The sequence below is a fragment of the Budorcas taxicolor genome, chromosome 13 (genome assembly GCF_023091745.1).
Source record: "Budorcas taxicolor isolate Tak-1 chromosome 13, Takin1.1, whole genome shotgun sequence".
Lineage (NCBI taxonomy): Eukaryota > Metazoa > Chordata > Mammalia > Artiodactyla > Bovidae > Budorcas > Budorcas taxicolor.
The window spans coordinates 75,021,546-75,038,622 of NC_068922.1; the positions used below are offsets into that span (position 1 = coordinate 75,021,546).

The window sequence follows — 17,077 nt, forward strand, 5'->3', positions numbered from 1 at the left end:
TCAACCCCTTTCAATTAAATGACTCTCCACCCCACCCCACCCCGCCCCCTTTCGAGTACTACAGACACGAAGATGACTCGGGAAATCGCTGCTGCTGCTGCTGCTAATGCCACCAACAAGAGAGAGATGCACAGCGATGTGGGGAAGATAATTCTACTCTAAGGCTTGAGAATGAAAGCCCAGGTTTTCAAAGGTGAAGCCAGGGAAAACAAGAGGAAAACAGGACCTTCCGTGTCTCCAGTGAGCCTTCTTTACGTGGCTGCTGGAAGGTGTGCTTATAAAATCAGCACAGTTACAAAAGGCCCCACTGAGCTCCATCAATTAACCACGCCTGCGTGGGGGGTGGGGTGGGAGGACCACTCCTGGGAGCTGGACGCTGAGAGCCCAGCAGAAAGGAAGTGAAAGCCGATCCCTGGCCATTAGTAAGGAATTCAGACTGAAGAAGCCAGAAGGTTCCAGCTCTCCACCCTCCCCCCTCATTCCTAAGGATCAGGGCTGACTGTGCTTTCTGTTTCATTCTTTTGCTTTTGATTCGGTGGGGGAGGCTCGGGGGAGGTTGGTTTCTGTTTCCTGCGATAGAACCCACCGCACCAGAAAGGGGACCAGAGGTCACACCCTCTTTCTAATCGAGGGTGACAATCTCCACAGAGGCTTCTCCCTCGGACAGCTTCTCTAGTGAGAAGTGACTCAACTTCCCTCGGGTCAGACCCCTGCGTGAAGGTGAGAATCGGGGGTACGGGGAGGGAAGCTGGGTTTGCAGACTCGGATTCTGCCAATCACTGCCAGAAACACCTAGAAGGACCATCACATCAATGGCAGCTGAGGTTTCTCCTCAGTTTTTTTGTCGGACGCAACAACTCACCCAAACGCTTAGTTAAAAGCCACTGACTTAGAGCCACAAGCGCGGTGAGGAAGGGTGTGGGAAGACGGGAACTGTCTGGGTTTCTTCTCACATAATACCCGCTCTAAGAACCACCCAGGTCTCTGGCTTAGAAAACTTCTGCAGCGCCCCGTGCTTACAGAATCGCGCTTAGACTCCTCAGCAGGGCACCCGGCTCCTTCCAGTCCCACCACGGACCCTCCTCGCGGATACTCCAAATGTCCTAGCGGACCACCCTGTTCCCTCGACCGCCAGACGCGTCCAAGTCATACTTCGGTCTCAGCCGTTACTGCCTCCATCTGGTCTGGCTGTGCCGCCAGCCTTGTTGAGCTTCAAGGCCCAACAGTCCCTCTTCTGTGTGGCCTTCCTGGTGCTCTGACTTCAGGCAAAGTGAACTGTGCGCATCTTTTACACTCAGTCACGATCCAGCTGATTCACAACTGCGTGTGCAGCCTTTTCTCTTGCTCTGCAGACTGTGACCTGCCCTCCAGCACCACCGACGTTGCTGGGGAGCCCCGGATAACGCAGAATCACTTACTCCAGCCCTGACCCGCTGAACCAGAAGCTGCCTTCAAACAAGATTCCCAGCTGGCTGGCACGCACACGACAGTCTGAGAAGCCAGACTCGAGACTGGTGGTTCTCCGCTCTGGTTGTGCCTTGTCCAGGCCCACCCCGGGTGACTGCAACACCTACCACCCCACCCCTAGCAGGTGAGTGTGATGGGCAGCCAGGGCTGGGAGCCATAGCTCCAGGCTGCCAGCTGAGGGCAGGGACTCATCAAGTCCGTATCTACTCCTCTGCCCACCTTTCGCCAAGGCTGGCGGCACAGGGCCTGGCACACAGCTGTGCCCGTGGAATTCCATGCCAAAAATACCCTTGAAGATGCCCCTGGACCTTACTGCCTTTAAAAGAGAAACAAAAACTCTAATGACAGAGGACTAGCTGTTGCCTAGAACTCTGCAAATCCCTATAGTCATCGAGGTGGTTGTAGAAGGAGTCAGTGCTTCCAGATCACTTGCCTCAGTTTCCGGAAATGAAACAGACACTGAAATGGAAAAGGGTGAATCAGAAGTCCTGCCGGCCTTCATGGGGCTGTGGTGCTGCAGCGGGGAGGCAGAGCCTGTGTAGGGAGCAGGTATGCTGGGCTGAGAAGCCCTGGGGGATGACTGAAATCCCGGGCTGGGGGCCCAACTCCTTCAATCCTGACCCCAACAACAGAGCATTGCGCTCACTGGAAAGCTGGGCCAAGCCTCTTGTTTTATGAATACAGGAGGTGAGGTCCAGAGAAGCTGGCAAGGCCCCACCACCAGTCAAAGACAAGAGAAGGCCTCGCTCCTCACTTCTGGGTCAGTCCTCCCCGAGCACAGGAAGCCTGGCCGACAGCTCTGCCACAAGCCCGAGCCTCGCTGGGCCTTAGGTCCTGATCGACACGAGGAGAGGTCCCTTCTAAGCTTGACCTTCTAGCACGGCAGAGTAACTTAACTGAGGTTAGGAGCTCGCGTTCTGGGGTGGGACAGACCTAGACTTGTCCAGCTCTAAGAATTTCTTTATCTGTAAAATGGGGATTTCAATCAACCGACCCTACCCTATAAAGTAGTTGTGAACGATAATACACGTAAATCATTTAAGCATAGTACCTGACCCACAGTAAGCGGAATTCCAATGGTGTGAACTTGACGAAGTTGCAAACACATGGTAACTGTGTCCCTGGCATGACAAAGCCCTATCTACTGGGCTTTAACATACTGATGACAGAAGGAGAGAACATACGTTAAGGCAATCAGAGAGGGAAAATATAATAATAATGATAACAAATATAACAATCAGATAATAAATATTATAACTATTGTACAATATAGTATAATAATTATATAATACTTAATATTCCTTTCCTAGCAGAACCTTGGAGAGCTTCAGAGTTCCAGAGCAGTGGCCAATACAATGCCTAGCACAAAGCAGGTGCTCAACAAACTTTTCTGCAGGCTCAGTTAAAACTAGTGTGCCTAATGGGTTCACAAATTCTGGCAGTATCTACATGGGAACTGTAGGAAACTGCAAAGGACCGCCTGCCACAGCCTAGAGGATTTCAAACCCAGCATTTGAAACACACCATGCAGCTGCTACAGCCTCTGCACACCACTGCTTCCGGTCCTCCACTGCACTGCACAGTATCAGCCGCTCATCTAGTCTCTCCGTGATCTGGCCTTGTCCTTCTGCATGCCCAGTTGGCATCCTGAAGGTGAGGGCTGTGACCACGCTCCCCAGTCTCCCCAGATCCTGGTCTCACAGTGATGGGGACCTCACTCAGCCAGCTGCTATTGAACCAAACAGCCGGCCTGTTGACTGGCACCTTGTAAGAGATGCTGCGGGCTGGGTACATGTTTTGGCCCGAGGGCCAGGCTGAGTTGCTGCAGGCGCTGAGCTGCGGTGACTGGACCCAGAAGCACTGGTTTTGCAGGTTTTTCCCTCAACTGCATCAAACGAGCTTGTTCCTGAGCCACCTACCTAGGTGGTACTGATGCACCCAGCCACACGACTCTGCATGGACAGGCAGAATAAGTACAGACCCACAGGTGCCATTTTTGGGGGAAGACGTTTAGCCCCCACTTTCCTGCACCCCCAAAATCCCCTGGCACCTCCTAGAAGCAGCATAGGGTACAGAAGGACCAAACTCCAGATGAAGAGATTGGGGTCCTGGGCCCCATCTTGCTTCCTCCGCTCACAAACTTTAGGATGATTGCTGGCAGGCAACATGACTTCTAGGAGCTTCATTATGTTTATTAGTGAAATGCACGTAACAATAATTACCTCAGACGGTTTAAGGCGATTAAATGCCGCAGGTATATAAAGCTTCTAGCACTGCACACACCTACGAGTGGCTATTGAGCAGCTGATATGTGGTTATCACAAGCTGAGATGGGCCCTAGGTATAAAACACACATCGGATTTCAAAGGTTTATTGTTGTTGTTTAGTCTCTAAGTCGTGTCTAATTCTTTTGCAACCCCATGGACTGTAGCCCACCAGGCTCCTCTGTCCATGGGATTTGCCAGGAAGAATACTGGAGCAGTTGCCATTTCCTTCTCCAGGGGATCCTCCTGACCCAAGGATTGAACCCATGTCTCCTGCATTAGCTGCTGGATTCTTTACCAGTGAGCCACCAGGAAGCCCTTCCCAGGCTTCAGTTCAGTTCAGTCCCTCCGTCGTGTCTGCCTCTTTGCGACCCCATGAACTGCAACACGCCAGGCCTCCCTGTCCAGCACCAACTCCCGGAGTTCACTCAGACTCACGTCCATTGAGTCAGTGATGCCATCCAGCCATCTCATCCTGTCGTCCCCTTCTCCTCCTGCCCCCAATCCCTCCCAGCATCAGATAACACACAAAAATGTTAATACCTCACTAGTAATGTTTTTCTATTGATTATATGTCAAAAGAATATTATTTGAAAATCTACTAGGTTCAGTAAAATGACAAGAAGTAATTTCACTTTTTCCCCTTTGTCTTTTTTTTTTGGCTGCTCCGGGACTTAGATGCAGCAGGCAGGATCTAATTCCCTGACCAGGGATCCAACCCAGGCGCCCCCTACACTGGGAGTGCAGAACCTCAGCCGCTGAATCACCACAGAAGTCATTTGCTTTTTTAGTGTGGCTATTAAAACTTTTTAAACCACAAATATTGCATTATATTTCCACTGGACAGCAAGGCTTGAGCACAGAGCCTGGCACAGTTTGTGGAGGACATCAGAGACACCACTCACACCCTGTACCTCTGGCCAAAGCCAAGTCTTCCTTTCATATGTTTAACACATATTCACAGTGCCTGGCCCTGGGCAAGATGCAGGAAATACAAGGAGCAAGGATGGACCCTTTCTTTTCCCTTGTGGACCTTACTACCTGGGTGGGGGGGGGGGGGGGGGCGGGAGGGGGGGTGGATAGACAGTCATGAATATGTTCATAAATATATGTCAAACTGCTGCTGTTCAAGTGGCGTGAAGGAGAAGTACAGAGGGTGATGAAAGTGGGGAATTCACTTGCTGGGGGAGTTGGGGACCAGGGATGCCTCTAGAGGAACTGATACTTGAGTGGAGATTTGAAAGATAAAGAGGACTTGACTGGAAGGAGGCAGGAAGGGAAGGTACTTCCTGGGGAGTAGGAAGGAAGGTTAAGGTTGCAGACCCTGATCTGGGCCAGGGCTCGGTAAGTAGAAGGAACAAGAAAAGGCCAGTGTGACCAGAGTATTGAGCAAGAAGGGTTAGCAGCCAGAGACTAGGGAGGAGAGGTGGGTGGCATCCCATCTCCAGAGCTTGGGTGAGGATCTGAAGGTGGTCCTGCAAAGAGGTGGAAGCCGGCCAGTTACAAAGTAAGCCGGCGAACGGATCTGGACAGAATTTTGAAAAGATCCCTCGGGCCACAGTGCGAGGCCCACTGGAGAGCGGCCCCAGCGCCTGTGTGGGCAGATGGGTTAGAACACTGCATCAGTCCAGGTAAGAGGCGAAAGAGGTCTGCACTGAGGGGGAAGCGGCAGAGATGCAAGTAATAAACGGTCTGGGGGAATACAGGGCCGGCCCGGTAGCCGGGGCGGAGTGATGAGCAGGGTCTGTTTGTGCAGGAGAGGGCGGCGGTGTAACGGGAGACTCCCCAGGCTTCCGACGGGTGCCACCCAGCCCCACACACTCCCGGGCTCCGATCGATTCCTCAGCCAGCCGCTCCCCCTCCGGCCACCCTCTCCCTGCCACCAGCAGCTCGTCTCGCCCCCGGGTTCCATCCTCCCACCCTTCTCCTTCCAGACCCTGCGTCCCCTACTCGGCCTAGCCGCCGCTCCTCAAGGCCTGGTCCGCCCTCTTCCCCACCAGCCAGCCCTTCTGGCTTGGGGACCCGGTGCCCTCCGGTCCCACCCGAGGCCTGCTGACCCCTTCGGGGCTCCTCGAGCCAGCACGGGGCGGCCCAGGCCCGCCCTCTCGAGCCCCCAGGCCCCTGGGCAGAAGCAGGCCTCAGCCCTCCGCCCGTTCCCCGGCCCCGCCCCTCTGGCCTCCGCCCCTCGGGCCAGGTCCCACTTCGCTGCCCGGCGCGCCCTGGCCCCAGGAGCGCCCCACACTCACCAGGGCGCCGACCAAGGCCCAGCTCCAGCGCCGAGGTCCCCCAGCCGCCGGTCCGCTAGCCTCCCGCCTCCCCGGCCCTCCCGGGACTCCGCCCCGCGCACGCCGACCCGGGCTCCTATTGCTCCGTTTCGCCGTCACGCTGAGTTCTCTTTCTTTAATTGGGCAGATTGCCTGTCACTCAAAACAGGGAGGGCCCAACTGCCGGGGCGGGGAAGAGAGAGCCGCCGGTCCCCGCCCGGCTGCCGGAGGCCTCTTAAAGGCGCAGGCTGCGTCTCCCGCCTCGGGATATGGATTTTGGAGACATGGGATTCCCTCCCCGCGCCCCGCCTCAAATGCAAGAAGCAGCCTTTCCTCCCCACATTCCCCTGCTCCCCGAAACTTTTCTTTTGGCACAGCCTGGGTCCCAGGTGATCAATCAGAGGTTTTGAGGGCTCAGATGTCCTCTAATGGCACTCGGCCGGGTGCCCAGCAGGCATGGAACGCACTCAGCAGTGGGATAACTGTGGTTTGGAGAACTGAGTGGGAGGTGACAGTCGTGTCAGAGGCTGTGAGCAGCCGCGGCTGCTCACCACCGAGCTGGAGCTAATTATACCCGCACCCAGGGCTGACCGTGGGCGCGGAGCAGAGGCAGAGGGGGTACAGCTCAGCCGTACTGCTGGTAGGGACCCGTGGGAGGTGGTAATTTGTCACTGCACCTGCAGATCGGAGCCGGGCCCTGCGCCAGGGCCTCACTCGTGCTGCCTCCCTTTTACACGCACAGCAACTCCGATCGATGTAGGTATGAAATGGGTCCCCTGACCGTGCAGCTAGTGATGGGCAGAGCAAGACTCCGGCCTGTGCTTGACTGATTCTAAAGTCAATGCTTTAACCATTATGTCTCACAGATCCTTACAACCCCCTGAGGGATGGATATTTTGTTGTCCCTTTTACAGATGCTCAACGAAGAGAGGAAATAATGAAACTGATACTCAGCAGAGACTAAATAAGGACTCCCATTTATATGGCACTTTACACTCTGCAAAGCATCTGAAAAGCAGTTTTACATATATTGTTTCATTTGATCCTCAAAACATCTTGGAATTGAAGATGACCTTTATTAGTCCCCTTTTACTAGTGAATACAATGATGCTCATGGAGGTTGTGCCTTAGTAACAGCTAATGTAGCACAGCCCTTGCAGAAGTCATCAGCAAACTTTCCATAAATATCCAGATAGTAAATGCTTTTGGCTATACAGGCTCTGTCAAAACTATTCAACTCTGCTGTTGGACTGTGCAAGCAGCCACAGACGATATGTAAACCAGTGAGGGTGACTGTGTTCCAATGCAACTTTATTTACAAAAAATAGGTGTTGACCTGTGGCTGTACTTTGCCCACGCCTTGCCCACCAAAGCTTTTAGTAGACCATTGCTTTGAGAGATCTTCACAGAAGACTGTTATTACTCAGGCTGTTCTTTTTAGTTATTAATGAATTACTCTTGACATTATTATCCTCATCATTTTACAAAGGAGAAACTGAAGGTTTGGCAAGGTTAAGGATTATATTTGAGGTCAACTCAGGAACTAGAACTCAGGTCCAGCTTTCCTCATTCCCAATTTCATCTTCCATCTACAGAAGTTTTTGGAGGAACGCATGAGAGTTCCACCTTGGTCACAGTTCAGTTCAGTATTTCAGTTGTGTCTGACTCTTTGCAACCCCATGGACTGCAGCACACCAGGATTTCCTGTCCATCCCCACCTCCTGGAGCTTGCTCAAACTCATGTCCATTGAGTCGGTGATGCCATCCAACCATCTCATCCTTTGTCATCCCCTTCTCCTCCTGCCTTCAATCTTTCCCAGCATCAGGATCTTTACCAATAAGTTGGTTCTTCACATCAGGTGGCCAAAGTATTAGAGCTTCAGCATCAATCCTTCCAATGAATATTCAGGACTGATTTCCTTTAGGACTGACTGGTTGAATTTCCTTGGTCTAGCAGACCTTTTTTCCTGCCCCATTACAAGATGACAGACCAAGTTCATTTTCCCTCCCCAGCCTTGGGTGGTAATAACTCCTGCAGCTCCGTTCTTCAGGAACATTCTCCAACTTCTTCCTGCCTTATTCATTTACTGGAGCCCATAAACACCTCTCCCTCCCTGAGCCCCCACACCAAGCAGCTTTTTATTTTTATCATTTTTTTTAAAAACTTTTAATTTTATATTGAAACATAGGTAATTAACAATGTTAGTGTCAGGTGTACACCAAAGTGATCAGTTATACATATGAGTATTGATATCTATTCTTTTTCAAATTCTTTTCCCATTTAGATTGTTAGCTAACACTGATCAGAGTTCCCTGTGCTATACCTTAGGTTCTTGTTAGTTATGGATTTTAAATATATCACTGTGGACATGGCCATCCCAAACTCCCTCACTATCCCCTCACTCTTCTGCCCTGGTAACCATAAGTTTGTTCTCTAAGTCTGTGAGTCTGTTTCCCTAGTAGCCTTTGTTACTGAGAATAGACTCTGCTGGGAAATAGACTCCATGTGGGCAATGGCTTTGGTGGAGTCTGCTAGCTGCCTGCCAAAACCCCTTCTCCCAGCCTTTCATAGTGAGAGAGCTGCCTAGCTAAGCTTCCCTTCCCAGCCTCACTTACAGTTAAGAACGACTGGGTAGGGACCTCCCTGGTGGCCCAGTGGTTAAGATTCCCTCCTTCCAATGCAGGGGGCCCAGGGTTAATCTCTGGTCAGGGAGCTAGATGCCACATGCCACTCAACTATGACCTGGCGCAGCCAAATAAATTTTTAAAAATGAAACAAAAAAAGACTGGGGAAGTTTTTGCCAGTGGAAGTGATGTATGAAACTTCAGGGAAGGGCCTGGCTCCTCCCTGCTCTTTCTTCTCTCTCTAGCTGGGTCCAGTCTTGACCTTGTGATGATTATAACATGCTGGGGGATGAAAGGACCACCACATAGAAAGTTCTGGGGTCCCTGGATAGATCACATAGAGAGAAAGCTACGGGCAGACCTGGAATAATTCTAGGTCACCTTATGCTCTTATGTGAAAGAAAAGTAATCTTTGTTCTTTAAGCCATTGACTTTTTTGGGGTGGGAGGGTACATATCTGTTTGCTAGAACCAGCCCTGCACTTACACAACCCCGAGAGTGAAAGCTTCCTTAAATTTTGTGCCCTGGGTATCTCACTTGCCTCACCCTAGTCTTAGCCCTGTTCAGTACACATTTAGTCAAGGAATAAGTCATTCCCTTTAGCTTTACAATACTTGGTCTCCTCACCCTCCCACCCCCTCAAGCGTAGGTTCTTTAATTGCAAGTCTCAGGAACCAACTCTGGCTAACTTTAGCAGAAAAGGAGTTTCTTGGCAGGCTAGTGGCAATTCACAGAGGTGACAGGAAGCTGGAGGACTAGGCTTAGAAAAGGACAGAGCCTGGAGATGCTTTGGGTGTTTAGGTAGCCAAAATGAATTCATTCCACCTTCTTCTCCCCTTTTTTGATCAGATCTTTCTTTGATCAGAGTCAAGGTCCCTGGAGCAAGAGTCTAGCTGGCTGGGCTCAGATAACATGCCCAGCTAAGAAAACATTGCTTAGCTAAGGAAGGCAGGCACCCTGATTGACAGCTCCACCAAGGCTACTACACAAGGCAAGACTTCTTCAGATCCCTCCATCTCCACTCCCAGCTGAGACCCCGGCATTTCAGACCAGGTGCCCTGTTTTCAGACTGAAATCAACTAGAAGTACCTGAAGCTGAATGTCATCATTATATGAACCCAACACAATGTCTAGAAGCCAATATGGCATGATAGTTATGATCCCTGGGCCTTGTAATTATACAAGAGCCCTTTGTAACCTCACAGACCTGCGAGACCAAAGAAAGAGCCCAGAGACAGAGACAGCAATAGTTTATTGTCTCTTACACAAGGGCTTTCTTGGGGGCTCAGTGGTAAAGAATCCACCTGCCAAGCAGAAGACTTGGGTTTGATCCCTGGGCCTGAAAGATCTCCTGGAGAAGGAAACAGCAACCCACTCCAGTATTCTTGCCTGGGACAAGTGGAGCCTGGCAGGCTACGGTCCATAGGGTTCCAAAAGAGTCAGACACGACTTAGCAACTAAACAACAACTCTTACACAAAGGGTCCTGGAGTGACACCTTACTGTGTGTGGCAGATGGTGCGCATGATAGCAGTCTTCACTACTTGGTTGGAGGAGGAGGTGACCGTTTATAGGGGGAATTGATGCTAGGTGGGAGCATTAGTTACTAGGGTCTAATTAAGCCCCATAATTAAGAGAATTGGATATTCACGTGAGTGAAACGGGGCCAGGTTGAGCAGGGGATATACAGAGAGCAAGAGAGCCGCCGTCTTAAATGGCCTAACCACGCAGGCCAAGCTGTGTGTGCTCGGGTACGTTACTAGATCTTTCTGAGGCTCAGTCTCCACATCTGTACAATGGGGATAATAACACTATCGACCTTGGTGGATTGTCAGGAGAATTCAATGAAATACAGTAAATGTCCAACACTTAGCAGGGTGCCAGGCACATAATATGGAGAAGGAAATGGCAACCCACTCCAGTATTCTTGCCTGGAGAATCCTGTGGACAGAGGGACCTGGCGGGCTACATACAGTCCATGGGGTCGCAAAGACTCAGACACATCTGAGCGACTAAACAGCAACAGCAGGAAGATAAGTGCTCATTAAGTTGTATGTAGTCTTCAAAATTATGGTCAGCTCTCAGTAAGTATTCACTGTATTCTTTTAGTTCCTCTAAAGTTACATCTGAAACTGGAGCATATGGAAATACTTCTCTAATCCTTTGACGACCCACATTTGTGTAGTCTGTCATCCCCTTTGGGGCCTCAGTTTCCTCCTTACCCAGCTCACAGCCTTACCCCTGGTCTTCACTATAATCATGCCCTTGTGTTTGCCCTCAACCTAAATCACCATATGTTACACCTATGCCCAGCAATGGACTGGGGCCAGAGAAAAATACAGACCCTCACATCAGTCCTCCAGAGGAGACGATTCCTTATTCTTAACTGATGACCTTATCTCTCTGACAAAAGAGAAAAAAGAAAGGAAAAGAAGCAATAAGAAGAAAACAACCTCATCTTCTCACTGCAAATCCATCCATCTGCTTGCATCAGAGCCTGAATGCTTTGCATCCCTCTCGGATCCTCCGTAAGGGCGATCCTGGAGGAGCAGGTGTATTTCATCTCCTGTCACCTAATCAGAAATGTTACTTTGGTAGTTTTCTCCTCTCCCTTGCAGACCAATGCTTTGGTTATTCCCATCAGCATCCACCTATGCCATACGGTGGTCCACCTCTAGAGTGCTGGGGGTGCTTAGACAAAATCTTCACCATCATCTTCAAGACCTCAGATGATCTGGCATTTGATTTCTTTCCACTCTCCTCCTAGCTCACTCTACTTGAGTCTCATAGGTCTAATCCCATTCCTTGATCAGTTTTTTCCTACCTCTCTGCCTTTGCACCTGCTGTTCCCTCTCCTGGAATGCTCTTCCCCCATCATCACATGGCTTACTTTTTTACTTTATTGAGGTCATAGTCTAATACCTCCTCAGGCAAGTCTTCCCTGACCACACTATCATTTGTAATCCAGCTCCTCCAACCCCACTGTTTCCTTATCCTGCTCCAGTCTCTTTTATAGCACTTGATGTCACATTGCTGTTTTGTTTTATGACTTTCAGTTTGGTTGTAGACTCCACGATAGCAGGGATATTGACAATCTTGTTCCTGGCCGTCTCCCCAGGATCTAGAGCATGTGTGTGCCTGCAAAGTCGCTCAGTGGTGTCCGACTCTTTGTGACCCTATGGACTGTAGCTGGCCAGCCTCTTCTGTTCACGGGATTCTCCAATCAAGAATATTGGAGTGCGTTGCCGTGCCTTTCTCCAAGGAATCTTCCCGACCCAGGGATCGAACCCACATCTCTTATGTCTCCTACACTGGCAGACGAGTTCTTTATCACTAGCGCCACCTGAGAAGCCCACCCATAGCATGTCTAGTACGTAATACATGGTCAATAGCTCACGTATTGCATCATCGAATAAGCAAAAAGAAATCACGGTTAACTGGTCTCCATGAACTTGACTTATGCTATGTTTGAATCTTCCTAAACACTCGGAAGTTAAGCATGTTCCTTCCTTCTCACAACAGTAATTGTTGAAATATGATTCCTGACACCACATCAGAAGGGTTTCTGACATGGCGGCTCATAATCGAAACCAATGCGTATCTGCTAAAAGAAATAGAATTCGTATTTATTACGGGCCTACTATGGGCCAAGACGTGTTGGGCGCTGTTACGCACATGATCTCATTTTAAATGGCCAACTTTCTATGAAGCACTCCTGCTGCTGCTAAGTCGCTTCAGTCGTGTCCGACTCTGTGCGACTGCCATTTCCCTCTCCAACGCATGAAAGTGAAAAGTGAAAGTGAAGTCGCTCAGTCGTCTGACTCTCAGCGACCACATGGACTGCAGCCTACCAGGCTCCTCCATCCATGGGACTTTTCAGGCAAGAGTACTGGAGTGGGTTGCCATTGCCTTCTCCAATGAAGCACTAGGGTGCCCATTTTACAGATAAGGAAGACTGAGGTTTAGAGATGCAAAGAAACTTGCCATGTAGCTTGTTTGGTACCCAAGTCAGTCTGACATCAAAGTACATGACCTTTTCATACTCATCACTGAAAACAATACACCTGGGCATTTCATTCTTTGTCAAACACTTGTTAGGCTTGGATAGAAAAGAGATTTTGTGCCAAGGTCTTTACATGATTTATCTCACTTGATCCTCACGTTCCCATGAGGTGCAGACTCATTACCTTTATTAGACAAATGAAGAAACTGAGGCACAGAGAGATTCAGACATTTGTCCAGGGTTAATTGGTGGAGTGGTGAAGCCAGTCTTCAAATACCGGTCGAATTTCAAGGCCTGGATCTCTTGTGCAATATTGTACCGCCTCCCTTAAGACATCTCTCTGACTCAGAAAGAGGAGAAAAATGACTAAAACAGGCGAATAAAGCATCATTAAGAAAATTCATGGTGACTTGGTTTTTAAGTGGGAAGCAAAGGGCAGGAGGCAGACAGCCAGTCTAGCCTCAGCTCTTGCAGGTTGGGGGTTCACATAACTTAAGATAACTTCATTTGAGAAGATCGCTCTTCCAGGAACTGGGGCTTATCTTGTATTTGTGTGAGTGGAGGCGGAGCCGGGGGTGGGAGGTGAAGACCCTGGTGAGCAGTCAGCTGTCAGCCCCGGCCAAGGACCGACTCCAGCCGCTTGTGTGAGACTAGCGCCCTCTGCTGGCCCAGGAAATCATCTACCAACATCTACAGCTCTGTGGGTGGGTGGGCTTGTGTGTGTGGGGAGGGGCGGTCAGGAAGGCATCAGGGGAATGAGACATTCAATGAGATTTGCAAAATAGCACACCTAGTAGATAAAAATAATAGTTACCACTTACCAGTGTGACATTAGGGTAGGGACAGGCACTGTTTTAAGGATTTGGGGCTGTGCTTAGTCGTTCTGACTCTTCGCAACCCCATGGACTGTAGCCCGACAGGCTCCGCAGTCCATGGGGATTCTCCAAGCAAGGACCCTGAAGCGGGTTGCCATGCCCTCCGCCAGGGGATCTTTCCAACCCAGGGATCGAACCCAGATCTCCCGCATTGCAGGCAATTCTTTACCGTCTGAGCCACCAGGGAAGCTACATTAATTTTATTTGCTCCTAGGGACTTTTACATACTGTATCTAATTGAACCTTCACCCAGACCTGCTGAAGTCAGAATTCTGATTATTATTGCTCCCATTTTTCACAAGCGGAAACTGAAGCATAGAGAGTTTAAGTCATCTGCTGTATGGCTATTAAGTGGCGAATCTGGGGCTTGAACAAGCGGACTCAGCCTTGGCGTCCGTGCTCTGGAAACCACTACATGGCCATTCTTTGTGCCGCGAGCGCCCCCTGGCAAGTCCCCTGTAAACAGCTTCACGGAGGGCGGACCCACAACAATGGCTCAACAATTTCTTGGAAAATGGTGAGCCTGCTAGGATTTGCTGCTTTCTGGACCTGAGCGGGGGCACGGAAGATTGCAGGTTCTTCCTGAGGACTAGTCTTACAACCCACTGCATCCCTCTGAACCGGAGATAAGCCCCTGGCCAGCGCTAAGCTTGGCCCCATGGATCCACTTCAGGAATAGAGAAGCCGAGAATCCTAAATAATAATGTGAAATATTTAACAACCAGTGAGGCATGAAGGCTGACGGATCAGAACCGACAGCTCCTGGAGAAGATCCCTAGGAGCTCTGTCCCTCCCGCCTTCCCATATGGCCACCGCTGCTTTAACCCTTCAGTTACTGGACTGTGGGGAGGTGGAGGGGTCAGTGGTGGAGCGAGAGCTCAGAGAGGCTGGGGCTGTGGAGGAAACGCTGAGGGGTTTGAGGCATCTACTATTTACCAACTAATGTGGGGGAATTTTACTCCTTTAATGGTTGCTATGGCTACGCGGGCTGAGTAATGCCGTCTTTGCTGTGGGTCCTCAGGCTGGTTGCTTGATCTCTCGGAAATGTATTACCCTCACCTCTAAAATAGGGATAAGAGTGGAAATTGACTCATGGGGCTGGTGAGGGAGTTATATGAGGTGAAACCAAGTAAAGGTCCTGCTTGTAGCTCTGAGTAGGCGTTCAGTTGATGGGGGTTGTCATGGCTAAACGGATGTGTAGTGTGTGTGTGTGTGTGTGTGTGTGTGTGTGTGTGTGTGTGTCTGTCAGGTGTGTGAGGAGAGTGAAGCAGCCTTGTTGACCCAGGGCCCCTTTCTCTCACCCTCCCTTGCCTTCATCACTTTAAGTGTAAGCCCAGCCCTGGAGATCAGAGCTTGGGTGTGAGGCATGGGTTCTTTTATTGGCTGACGCTTCTTTTGCTCCTGGAGACACCTCCGTGAGTGTTCCTGAACTGGCTTGGTTTGTCTGGAGCAGCTCCTTGGTTGTTGAGAAGCTGGAGTGGCCGTGATAGAAGTGAAGACCCACCCTCAGGACTTACCTGGCGGTCCAGTGGTTAAGGCTCTGTGCTTCCACCACAAGGGTCATGGGTTCAATCTCTGATCCCCGGTCAGGGAGCTACGGCATCCAGGGGCCTGTATGCCTCCTGGCATGACCAAAAGACTTAAAAAACAAAGCAAAACCCACCCTTGCCAGAGAACCTGGCCATAGAGGTGTGGCTGGGGGAAGAGCCCAGCTGGAGGGGCTCCTGTTTATTGTAGAGTTTATCTGTTCCTTCTGCAAATATTTGTCAGGTGCTCAGTATATGCCATTCACGGGTTATATAGAGTGAGCAAGACTAATGTGCCCCCTGCCCTCAGAGCGTTCACCGTCCCGCGGTGGAGATAGCAAACAAACAAGCAACTAACTAAATTAATTAATTAATTAAAAACATTATTATAAACAGGGATAAATGTTCTAGGAGAATGATTAGGCTCAGTTCAGTTCAGTCGCTCAGTCGTGTCTGACTCTTTGCGAACCCATGGACTGCAGTATGCCAGGCCTCCCTGTCCATCACCAACTCCCGGAGCTTGCTCAAACTCATGTCCATCGAGTTGGTGATGTCATCCAACTATCTCATCCTCTGTCGTCCCCTTCTCCTCCTGCCTTCTATCTTTCCCAGCATCAGGGTCTTTTCAAATGAGTCAGTTCTTCGCATCAGGTGGCCAAAGGATTGGAGTTTCAGCTTCAGCATCAGTCCTTCCAGTGGCTATTCAGGATTGATTTCCTTTAGAATGGACTGGCTGGATCTTCTTGCAGTCCAAGGGGCTCTCAAGGGTCTTCTCCAACACCACAGTCCAAAAGCATCAATTCTTCAGCACTCAGCTTTCTTTATAGTCCAACTCTCACATCCATACATGACTACTGGAAAAACCATAGCTTTGACTAGATGGACCTTTGTTGGTAAAGTAATGTCTCTGCTTTTTAATATGCTGTCTAGGTTGGTCATAGCTTTTCTTCCAAGGAGGAAGCACCCTTTAATTTCACGGCTGTAGTCACCATCTCCAGTGAGTCTGGAGCCCTAGAAAATAAATCTCACTGTTTCCATTGTTTCTTCATCTATTTGCCATGAAGTGATGGGACTGGATGCCATGATCTTAGTTTCTGAATGTTGAGCTTTAAGCCAATTTTTTCACTCTCCTCTCACTTTCATCAAGAGGCTCTTTAGTTCTTCTCTTTCTGCCATAAGGGTGATGTCATCTACATGTCTGAGGTTATTAATATTTCTCCCGGCAATCTTGATTCCAGCTTGTGCTTCATCCAGTCCAGTGTTTCTCATGATGTACTCTGCATAGAAGTTAAATAAGCAGGGTGACAGTATACAGCCTTGACGTACCCCTTTTCCTATTTGGAACCAGTCTGTTGTTCCCTGTCCAGTTCTAACTGTTGCTTCCTGACCTGCACACAGGTTTCTCAGGAGGCAGGTACGGTGGTCTGATATTCCCATCTCGTTCAGAATTTTCCACAGTTGATTGTGATCCACACAGTCAAAGGCTTTGGTATAGTTGATAAAGCAGAAGTAGATGTTTTTCTGGAACGCTCTTGCTTTTTTGATGATTCAGCAGATGTTGACAATTTGATCTCAGGTTCCTCTGCCTTTTCTAAAACCAGCTTGAACATCTGGGAGTTCACGGTTCACATATTGCTGAAGCCTGCCTTGGAGAATTTTGAGCATTACTTTACTAGCGTGTGAGATGAGTGCAATTGTGTGGTAGCTTGAGCATTCTGTGGCATTGCCTTTCTGTGGGATTGGAATGAAAACTGACCTTTTCCAGTCCTGTGGCCACTGCTGAGTTTTCCAAATTTGCTGGCATATTGAGTGCAGCACTTTCACAGCATCATCTTTCAGGATTTGAGATAGCTCAACTGGAATTCCATCACCTCCACTAGCTTTGTTCATAGTCATGCTTCGTAAGGCCCACTTGACGTCTCATTCCAGGATGTCTGGCTCTAGGTGAGTGATCACACCATCGTGGAGATCTTTTTTGTATAGTTTTTCTGTGTATTCTTGGCACTTCTTAATATCTTCTGCTTCTGTTAGGTCCATACCATTTCTATCCTTTA

At 49.7% G+C, this 17,077-nt stretch overlaps 1 protein-coding gene across 3 annotated transcripts in view; it reads right to left on the minus strand.

The window, feature by feature from the left end:
* The window catches only part of ELMO2 (engulfment and cell motility 2), a 38,888-nt gene extending 32,835 nt beyond the window's left edge, over positions 1-6,053 (minus strand). For 2 of the 3 annotated variants that reach the window (XM_052651381.1, XM_052651383.1), the window contains exon 1: positions 5,978-6,042. The gene's annotated coding sequence lies outside the window, so the exon portion shown is untranslated. Of the gene's footprint in view, positions 1-5,977 lie in introns of all 3 variants that reach the window. The other variant, XM_052651382.1, reaches the window with a different exon arrangement.
* Positions 6,054-17,077: the final 11,024 nt, after the last annotated feature.